The following is an 8867-nucleotide window of genomic DNA, read 5'->3' as shown; positions in this document are numbered from 1 at the left end:
AATAAACTGCAGACTTACAACGTACACATAATGTATTACATTGAAGACCAAGTGGTGGCCTTCGGCTGTTGTCTGCTCTTTGGCGGGTTGTTGTCTCTTTGACACATTCCCCATTTCCATTCTCAATTGTATTTAACAAAACAGCAGGCTTACAACATACAAATAGTGTATTAGTAAACAGCAGGATGTACACATAGTGCATAGATAAACAGCAGGCTTACAACAAAATATTTATTACCAGGGTAATAATGACGTACTCAAAATATCATTTAGTAGATGATGAATCAGCATAAAAAACAAATCATCACTCTAATATAAAAAATTGTCAGTTTCAGAAATGACGTTTAAAAGGAAAAGATAAGAAATACTCGTTTCTACATCGAATTGTTCTAATATTGAATAACTGTCATATGTAATATAATCTAAATCGGTTGTATTCAAATGAAGCATATATTTGGTCAGTTCCTAATACAATCACTCTAATTCTATCATGTCGTTTAACTGAAAATATTTCATTCAGAAACACTATATCTCCGTGTTTGATTCTCTGACATGTTTTGTTGTTAGACTGAATCAACTCGACACAAACATCAACTGCCAATCTTCTCTTATTTGCTCCGACAGAAACTGTTACTTCAGCCTTTATTAAGCCATCTTTTGGTACTACTATCTCCTCTCCTTTCTTAGCTAATTTGAAATTCGATTCAAAAGAGAGTTGTCTCCATTGCAATGGACTCCGTTTTGGGACAGCAATGACACTGTTTGGATCCAGATTATAAAATCCAACATTCTTCACAGGGTAGCATGAAGCTATGTCTATGAGGAACAACACTATCGAAAATCTAACAAAATTCATACTTGTGAACTTCCTATCAAAAATAAAATCAAGTAACAAATTTACTAAAGATATTTACTTTCAGAGTATATGATTGATTGTAGATAAACATTTTCATTTGAAACAAAGATTCATTTAACTACAATGCCAAGTACCAAGTTAGAAATATACAAGTTGTTTTTTCACTCGTTTCATTGGTTTATAACGTTTGATTCTGTCGGTTTTTATAGACTTTCTAGATGCAAATCAAGATATGCGGCAGAATTAAATGTATTTGTGCTATCCTTTATATTATGTTTAAAAGGAGAGATGCGTTTAACATAGTTACCAAAATTGAATAATTTAGTGAGAGAAAATCCTTTATATAAAACACGAGGTAAAATGATAATGATATCTTTTTTCAATCTTCCTAAAGAACGCCTGTTTATCATATATATACTTAGAGTAAATAACTTATATTTTTACAGTATGATAATAGCATTAAATTTACGTGACTTTCATATTTTCCGAAATGGTGCTTAGCAGGCTGATGAATAACATTACTAATCGCTTCCGGTTATTATCGCATGCCTTTCCGTCACGTTATCGCATGGCATTAGACGTCACTCGGCAAATTCAGGAAATATACCCCAATGAAACGTTTTCAGTGAAAAACCATAACAAAGTAGCATAAAAACAAGTATTAGGTAATGCAATAATATCAATCATTTGTATTTGCTTAAGGTAGCACAATACAAAGATTTTTCAACTCCAACTCCCAAGTTTTAAAATGCTGTAACTTTCTTAATAATGCTTGAAAATTTATAAAAGTGGTAGTTTTGGATAGCAAACAGATTACTCTTTCAAATAAATGCAATACAAGTATTATGCAACAATTATGTAACCAATTATAATGTTAACTGTGTCTAAAATATTTTTCACCAAATTTCCACTTTCAAATGAAATTAGCTTTTGCATAGGTATCCCTAGAGGGTTGAGTTTATTATATGTTGTTCCTATGGCCATTATCTACAAAAGGGTGTCTCAGATTTCAGATAGAATGTATAGAACAAATTTTACACATGATTAAACATTATCTTCTTTTATGTGGTTAGGATGTTTACACTGATTAGAGATTTATGAGAGAATGGCATACCATAGAGACAATCTGAGACATCCTTTTGAAGCCCATGATGTGTTGATTAAGATTTCGTTAAAATTTTCTGTATAGTTAAAGAGATGATAGAGCTAAATTCATTCAAGTGAACCTACCCAGATTTTGCCACTTATTACATAATAATTGATTACATAATGATTGCATAATAAAAATATTGCATTCATTTAAAAGATTAATCTTTTATCTATCTACATATACCTCTTTTATTATTTTCTATGCATTCTTAAGATAGTAACAGCATTTCAAAGGTTAGTGATAGGAAGTAAAAAAATCTTTGTATTGTGCTACCTTAAACTAGATTACACGTGCATCTATTCTTAGTACCGCCTACCGGATTGAGTGACAGTTTAACTGATTAAATATATAATTGTATCTTTGGGATTTCTAACAGTTGTTATAATTATGTCTTAGTGTGATATTATTAAGGAATTAGAATTTACATGGATTTAGTCATCAGTCATAAAGCAGTTGATGAATATAACATGGTGTCAGATGTAAGACAACTCGTGAATGTTAAGACTATTGTTTGCCAAAGGCACCGAAAAAAAGGAACATGGAAGCAGCCTCCTGAAATGAACTTTTCCAGTGACGGAAATATGGCAGAAAGATGGACGAAATGCCGTCAGACAATGGAGTTATACTTAGCTGTGGTTAGATGAAAAGGATACATGCAACGTGTGCTTTTTGTCATCGGAGAGGAAGCTGGGACATTTTTAACACCTTATATATCCAGGAAGCAGACAAACACAAAATTGCACCACTGTTCACACATTTTGAAAGATATTGCATACCAAGAAAAAAATGTAACCATGGAACGTTACAAATTAAACACATAGGTACAAGAAAAATCAGAGTCGATTAATCAATTTCTAATGGATTTAAGGAGCATGACACGATATTGTGCGTTTGCCGCAATAAATGAAGAACTTGTACGGGATCGCACTGATGTGGGACAAACTCAGAAAGAGTAAAGGGAAGATTACTGAGAGATGGCGAACCAACACTCGAAAAAGCAATAATTGTTTGCCGAGCGGACGAGGAATCAAAACGACAAATTAAGACATTAAAAGAGGAGGAAGCTGTGCACGTTCTCAAAAAAAGACCACGTTATGAAAATCAACAACAAAGAAGAAAGAAAGATCAATCATTCAATTGCGGAAAATACGGAATTCAACAGAAAAAAAGAAATTGTCCTGCTTATGGAAAAAAAGTGCCGAAAATGTAATAAATTGAATCAGTTTCAAAAATATTGCAGATCCAAACGTAAAGTACACGGATTGGAGGAATGTTAATAAAATAGTGATTCCGATCAGGACGAATTCTTCGTTGGAAGTGCACCGAAAAGAGGAAAACGGAAATTTGTCGGAGATAAATGCATTACAACATACAAATTTTCAAGATAGGAATATTAAGTTTAAAGTTGATACTGGCGCATAAGTTAATAGTTTACCGTCCTCAATTTTTGACACGCTCTTTTATGTGAAATTAATGTCATCGCTAACGCTAACAAGCTATTATGGTGATAAACTGAAAGTACAAGGTAAATGTCAATTAAAATTACAAGATACACAATTTGATTTCTTTGTTACTGAGACTGAAGAATCATCACTAATTGGATTAAAAGCATCCAATGATTTGGAACTAACACAAGTAATTATGACCATGAAACCGGAACAATACCCAATAAAATCATATCCGAAGGTATTCAATGGACTAGGATGTCTAGAGAAACCTTATCTCGTTGAAATTGATAAAAGTATTCAGCCTGTCGTAAGTGCACCGAGAAACATACCAGCTAAGCTACGAAAAACTTGAAAGACTTTGAAAGAATGGAAGAAAACATGTTATAGGAAATTTGACGAAATAATTGACTAGGTAAACTCACTAATTGTTGTTAGGAAACCAATACCAGACAAATAAAGAGTGTGTTTAGATCCAAGATCCGTTAATGTTGCCATAAATAAGGAAATTGTGCCAATTTCCAACAATTTAAGAAATAACAATGAGAAAATTCGTCGCAAAATGGTTCTTCAAAGCTGATTGTAACCAGTGCTATGGGCAGCTCAAACTGGATGAAAAAAGTCAATTGTTGACATCCTTTAGTTCTTCTTTTGTCAAGTACTGCTTTATGAGAATTTCGTTCGGAATCCAAAGTTCACAAGAGGTATACCAAACACGCATCTCTCAAATATTTGAAAATATCATTTGGGTTTAAACAGAAGAAGAACACGATCGTAGGCTTGACGGAAATGTGAAGAAGTAGGTTTACCGCTTAACCTAGAAATATGTCAATGTCATAGGACATGTACTATGCAAAGATGGAATCCGTCCGAATCCAGAGAAAATCAAAGCAATAAAAGACAAGACAAATATCAATAAAAGAGTGCAGAGGCTACTTGGTACTGCTAATTATATAGCAAAGTTTGTACCAAACATGTCAACAGAAACTATAAGACAATTACTCAAAGACGAAGGACGCATGAGCAAAAATCTGCTTTTGAACGTATCAAAGACATTTTAACCAATGATCCTGTGCTGACGTATTTTAATGTTACTAAACCAGTCAAAGTAAGCTGTGATGGGTCAAAATCGGGTGCTTGTAGATTTGTTATTACAAGATGATAAGCCTTTGGCGTTTGCTTCCAAATCTATGACCGAGACCGAAACACGATATGGAAACATTAAGAAAGAAATATTAGCTATATTGTATGGACTTGAGTGATTACATCAGTACATATATAAAAATATATACTTGTCGAGTCTGATCGTAAAGCACTTGAAGATATCGTGACACAGCCATTAGAAAATACACCACCAAGGTTACAGAGGATGTTACTCAGATTACAGACTTATGACTTTTCTGTAAACTATAAGCCTTGGAAATTAATGTTCGTACCAGATATGCTATCAAAGGCATACATAAAAGATGTCCGAGATAACATTAATGAAGACATTGAATTCTTCACCAACATGGTAATTGAAAATATGCCGGTATCGGATAAGAAAATGAAAGAAATAACAGATGAGACATAAAAAGTTGACAAGTTGTCAATAGTTAAAAAATATATCCTAGAAGGTTGGCCTGAAAGTGACGTACCAAATACAAAATAATGAATATTGGAACTGTAAAGATGAACTTACGGAAGACAAATGAATCGTTTTAAAAGGTTTTTATTTATCCCAACTAGTCCAAGATGGAATGCTGAAAAGACTAAATGAAAGTCACCTTTTAACAGAAAAAAAACAAGAAGTTAGCGAGAGATTTTGTATATAGGCCAGGCATAAATAGACAGATTTATGACATTATTACAAAATATGGAATATGCTTAGAACACAGAAATTCAAATAGAAGGAGCCGCCCGAAATACTAAATCTTCCTTAGCACGCAGTCGGAACTGATTTATTTCATTGGAATAGATCTGACTATTTGATGGTTGTGGACTATTACTTAAGATATTTCAAGATTGCCTAGCTAGAAAAACATCAGTGCAAAAGCAGTGATTTTTATACAAATATATCATGCTTACAAGGGGTATTTGCCAAAAATACCGGTTGAGAGGTACAAATTTTCAGAGCCGTTAGGCGAGGGAAATTTGATTACCTCGAAACCGGTATTTTTGGCAAATACCCCTTGTAAGCATGATATAATTGTTTAATTCCACCGAATGTTCCACCTCAGAGAGTTTATTATAATCAAGTATCATATGAAATTTCGACTTGAATGTATAATTTTTGTATACACTGCAGCTGAGCTATTGTGGATTCCAGTTTTATGTGACCGGTTGACAATTCGTTGAGTTTTATTTATGACGTTATTCCCGGAATTTTTACGTCATTCGGTCAAAATTCAATAATGATGCTTTTTATCCTAAATATTTCATCTGGAACCATATATTTAGAATGACCATGAATTTGTCATATTAGAACAGAAATAATTCATTGAGTTATTTTTAGACATGGTATTCCCCATCTGCCATGGTATTTGCTAGAGTATTTCCCATCTGTCATGGAATTTGCTAGCAAATACCCCGGCATATGGAATTCCCTAATGGCAAATACCCCGGCAGAGAAAAGAAAATCTCAATATATAGAAATTGGTGAAAAATACCATGGTTCTCATCCAATCAAAATACAGCATTATTACATAAGGTGGAATTAAAATCAATATTCGCACGTCATGGCATACCAACCAAAATTCGTTGTGATTCTGGATCTCAATATTCATCCGTTAAATTTCAGAAATTTGCTAAAACTTGGAATTTTCAACATACTACATCGAGTTTGTATCACCAACAACAAATGGACTAGCAGAAAAATATGTTAACGTTGTTAAAACCTTGCTTGACAAAACTGAAGCTGACGAAAGAGATCCATACATCACTTTATAGACTACTGAAATACTCCAATAAACAATGTAAGTTCACCTGCGCAATAACTCATGAACAGACGGATTAGGGGACAATTACTGGCTTCTCAGAAACTACTTACTTCGAAGGTCCCGAACATCCATACCACACGCCAAAAGATGAAAAACACAAAAAATTAAACAAAAGAACTACTATGATAGAGATATAAAAAACAACAGAAATTTAGGAAAAGACAAACCGTTCGTTATCAGGACAATAACCGGTGGAAGTCAGCTATAATAACTGATCAACTTGACCAGCCGAGGTCATCCACCATTCAAACTCCAAATGGAAATACGTATCGCCGAAATACGGGGCATATCATAAAGACAAATGAGAACTGTGAAAATATTTCACTAGATGATTGAACATTCAAACAAGGACACGACTATAGAGATAGAAAACCACTCGAAGAATTCGGAACAACATTACACAACCAGAAGTGGCAAAACAGTTAGATCACCGATCAGATATAAAGATTATGTTAATTATAATAGTTAGTCGAGATCTGAGTAGTCACGAAGGGTCACAATTAAACCCTTGCTCAGATATAGGGGTAGGAAGGCAGAGCAGTCTACTCTGACCTTATAATTATGTTAAGATTTATTTTAAATAATCAGACAATATATTGTATAAGTCAACTAAATCTAATTATAATTCAGTACACTTGTATTTGATAGTAAACTCTGTTCTAAGGCATTACAACAATTATTTCAAAATTGTGTCTGGTTATTTTAATGACTTGAAACCTTTCTGTGAAATGCAAACATCAATAGCGATTAATCGTTTGCTTTGTAAATACTGTAAATATTACTTCTGTAATTTCTTATCGTTTCACTTCACAGAGGGATTGTAACGATATAAATTATTTGTTTTTACTTTAACAAAGTTACCTTTACACGTGCATTTATTCTAAGTAACGCCTACCGGATTGAGTTACAGTTTAACTGATTAGATATATAATTGTATCGTAGAGATTTCTAACAGTTGTTAAAATCATGTCTTTGTGTATTATTAAAGTACTAGAATCTAAATGGATTTAGTCGTCAGTCATAAAGCAATTTATTCAAATTTAAAAAAAATAGTTTTTGTCTTTATTTCTTCTGCTGAAGTATATGATGAAAGGATCAATACATGTCATATTTCACATCAAACCCTTCATTGGCCCTCGTTGATGATATCATCCCCCGAGCCTTTCGGCTATCATGAAAAGTGCCGATAAAGTGTTTTATATGAAATATGCAAAGTAATAATCTATACATATATAAAGGAAAAAGCCGGCAATAAAAAGTGCACAGTTTGACCCTATAGGATTGCAGAATGTCTTTTTAAAACCACGTCTTCCAATTGTGATTAAAACCAGCGTCTTGATGAAACTTATACGCTATTTTTAATTATTGATAGACATAAGATCCCAATGAAGAAACCAAGTAAAAATCTAAATTACAATTAATTTGAATATAAAACCAACACCAAATGCAATACTTTCATGCCTAGATATTGAGGAAAAGTATTAGTCATGAACTTCTCGGACTTTACTAACAAGGACGTGCTGCTTACGCAAAAACTGCCTGACAAGATCTATGAAAAAGATGACTGAAATCGACGCTACAATATTTTTACCGTCACCATCACGAATTGGTTGCTCGATATGATGTATTGGTGTCTAAACGCCCTTGAGACATGTTTTCCTGGTCTGATACCTTCTAATACCAGTACGATAGTGTTTCATTCCCGGTTGAGACATATTGACTGAATCTGGATTCGCATTGCGGGTGATGCATTCATAACAAGAGACGCTTAACCGACCGCGCTCCTGTTGGATGTAATGTTAGTACCTCAGTTTGTTACCTTAATTTGTCTCTTTGTAATCGATTTTCGAGATTAGAACATCCGTAAACTTCTGTCTTCTAAATCTATGCGATTCCAGATTAAAACATGTGACTTGCAAATTTAAATGTAACACCAAGTGACTTGCAAATTTAAATGTAACACCAAGATAAATAACATGTCTAGGAATATTAACAGATACTCATTTGAATCAAGGACTAAATCATAATACACTCTAAAGACAAAGGACATAAGCAAAGACAAGAATACAATGAATTAAAATGAATAACTGCTCAATTAGTACGCATTTGAATCAATTATAAAATTATAACAAAATACCTACCCTAATGCATAATATAGAATAGTTAACGAATTGCCATAAAGTTTGAAAGTTCCGTCTTTTATATACGAAGTAAGGACTTCTAAAAATGTAGGATATTTTGCTTGTGTAGGATTTCGAATCCGGGTATATAATCATATAAAAAGGATTGCCGACTTGTCAATATTAATCACTAGTTACATAAGGTATGACATTGATTTCAAAGAAACTGTTACTACGTAATCACAGTTTGAATTCTCTGACGCATATTGGACCTTGTTAATGTAAGAAAAACGAATGTAGACACAGAATACCTTTTAT

General features: G+C 33.2%; 1 long non-coding RNA gene across 1 annotated transcript; it reads right to left on the bottom strand.

Moving 5' to 3' along the window:
- Window positions 1-217: 217 nt before the first annotated feature.
- On the bottom strand, window positions 218-8634 carry LOC139492306 (uncharacterized). Its single transcript, XR_011656785.1, has 2 exons — window positions 8571-8634; window positions 218-869 (listed from the first exon to the last, which is right to left on the bottom strand). It is a non-coding gene; the product is annotated as an uncharacterized lncRNA (long non-coding RNA).
- Between the last annotated feature and the right edge of the window lie 233 nt (window positions 8635-8867).

The sequence above is a fragment of the Mytilus edulis genome, chromosome 10 (assembly GCF_963676685.1).
Source record: "Mytilus edulis chromosome 10, xbMytEdul2.2, whole genome shotgun sequence".
Lineage (NCBI taxonomy): Eukaryota > Metazoa > Mollusca > Bivalvia > Mytilida > Mytilidae > Mytilus > Mytilus edulis.
Note: the sequence above shows the minus strand (reverse complement) of the source record. Positions and strands in the feature narration are given on the sequence as shown.